The following is a 2,729-nucleotide window of genomic DNA, read 5'->3' as shown; positions in this document are numbered from 1 at the left end:
TATATATATATGTTTTATATATTATTAATATCTGTTAAGAAAAGTGTGGAGGATAATCTTCGTTGCAAGGCCGCTGACATAGCAGAACAGATTGATGTCAGTCCCAGAACAGCTGTCAGGTATCTCCACAAACGCGGCTACTATGGCAGAGCCACTTCTCTGACCAGCTAACATCAAGCGGAGAAAAAACTAGACCAGTGAGATGGTGGAGAGGCCAGTAGCATTTTGGGACACTGTCATATTCTCTGATAACTCCAGATTTGCTATATTTCCTTACAGTGGTAGAGTGTGGGTCTGGAAACTCTGTGATCAAGTATTTAACGCGGAAAGATTGCAGCCAACACAGCAGCTACTGTGTGATGGTGTAGGGGTCAATTTGGAGTAATGGTTGATCAGAGCTAGTGGAGTGTGAGGGAAACAAGCTCAGATATATATATATATATGTGTGTCCATATTACATAAAGGACTCCTTCAAATCTTCTCCAGTGGTGAAATAGTAAAAGAAGACTCTTGTTACACGGCTAAAATGACCCATGATTTGTTGGATGAGAATGGCATTAAAAATCATCCATGGCCAAGCTAGTAACCAGATATGAACCCTATTGAACACGTCTGGGACATAATGGACAGGACACTTCATAAAAAAGAGCAAGAAAGCATGTACAAAACCAGATCTTTTGAGATTACTGCATGAAACTTGGCAAGAATTTCCGCAAGACAATATTCATCATCTGATCAGTAACATGCCTAAAAAGTTCCTTGCATTCAAAAACGCAATGGGCATGTCTACTAAATATTAAATATTCACATTATAACAATTAATAAATAATTTAAGTGTATAATTTCAGATTTAAATTTAAATTTTAATGATTATAAAGGTGTCTATTTACTTCTGTCATGTCTGTGTGCATGCTTGTGCATATATATAAGCACTTGTATATATGTATACATGTACGTGTTTGTATGCCTATACTTGTACGTGTATATGTGTGTGCGTTAGTGCATGTGTGAATATGCGTAAGTGAATCAGTGTGTGTGTGTGTGTGTGTGTGTATGTGTGTGTGTGTGTAAATCTATAAATTTAGGCATAAATGTAACTGTAGCATCATGAATGAATTCCCTCGTTATGAAGATATCTTAATAAAGATATATTGTTATAAAATCTTCACACAATGAAAAATGTTAATATATACTCTTAACCTCTAATTATTTCAAATTTTGACGTTTTACGCACCAACATTCTTTTCTAACACAAAATAAAAACCTTCTACATCCCTAGCTGAGCATATATGGACTTTAATTTAATTCCTTTGTTTTTAAAATCGAAATGATTATTCTAAAGTCAGTAAGACCATTTGTGGCCGAAAGAGTTTCGATTGTGCACGAGTGAGGATCTAGAAGTATTACATGCAAATAAAAATTAAGAAACAAAAAGAATAAAATATTAATTACATGATACTTTAATAGATAAAAATAATTGATAAATTAATTGATAAAAATTAACTAAACAAAACCAATGAACTACAAATTAATTCTTAGCCAAATCGTAAAGAAATTCAACTATGATAGAACTAAGACACTGGCTAATTGTTAAATATTAGATTCACTTAATGTGTAAGACATTGTTTACAACAAGTTAGTAGAAGAAAACTCGTATTGTAACTCTCTGCCTAACGTCTTAATCCACGCAATAGTTCTAAGTTGACACACATACTAGATTTGTGTTTGTTTTGTTACGACTCAGAAGTACTAATTTACGATAAAAAGATTTATAGGAATGTCTGCATAAATATTTTTTAGCCACGACCATTGCATTGTCTTAATTTCGATACAGAATGTATAAATTACTCGCAAAATATAGATTTCTATGTTTTGAATTTTATTACTGTATGCTGGACTACATATATTTAAATATGACTGTGTTTCTGCATGTGTATTTTTGTATGAATTAATATAAAAATACATATACAGAAACTGAGATTTTAAAATATACTTCGATTAGCATATAATAATAAAATTCCAAACATACCCTACCTTTTGGTTAATTTCTCTTTTCTTCTATTTGAGTTTTTCTCGAGATATTAAAGGTTCATTAAACAATTTTCATAAATCTCTACTTTCACATGAGTTTACGTGTGTGCAAATATATGTACATGTGTATGAAAGTGAATAAGTGTGAGTATAGATATGTATGTATCGATGTTTATATATTTTATTACTTGTATATATATGTATGTGTGTATAAGCATCTTAGTATGTAAATATGTTTATGTATAATTGTACCTTTAATCACACGCAATTAATTCTGTCTGTCTGTCTCTCTCTCTCTCTCTCTCTGTGTATATATATAAATATATATGTAGTGAAACTACCTCCTGCCATTAGATACAAAACTACTATCGCCATTACATACAATCTTCTCATTTAAATATAAATAAATGCGAGCGTAGTAGAGAACTCATTCCTTGTCCATCACGTGACTGATCATTATTCGAATCGGCAACTTCTTCGAACCGTTCCCGCCAGAACGCAAACTGACCAATCACGGCCCCTAATAAGGTCACGTGATAGAGTAAAATTCTGAAGCCATCGGGAGCCCATAGTTTGTTATAAATAGCTTTAACTCATACCCAATAATTTGTCTCGGTCCAGTTTCTCTTTGAGAACTGTTCCGTGTACCACACGACAGCAGCAGCAGCCAGCGACCACTTCAGCAGCTTCGTCCAGCC

General features: G+C 33.3%; 1 protein-coding gene across 3 annotated transcripts in view; it reads right to left on the bottom strand.

Annotated features, from left to right (window-relative positions):
• Positions 1-2,729, bottom strand: part of LOC106877887 (uncharacterized) — a 164,448-nt gene that overhangs the window by 43,470 nt on the left and 118,249 nt on the right. The gene's annotated exons all lie outside the window — the stretch shown is intronic.

This window comes from Octopus bimaculoides, chromosome 4 (assembly GCF_001194135.2).
Source record: "Octopus bimaculoides isolate UCB-OBI-ISO-001 chromosome 4, ASM119413v2, whole genome shotgun sequence".
NCBI lineage: Eukaryota > Metazoa > Mollusca > Cephalopoda > Octopoda > Octopodidae > Octopus > Octopus bimaculoides.
This window is presented reverse-complemented; position numbering and strand designations above follow the sequence as displayed.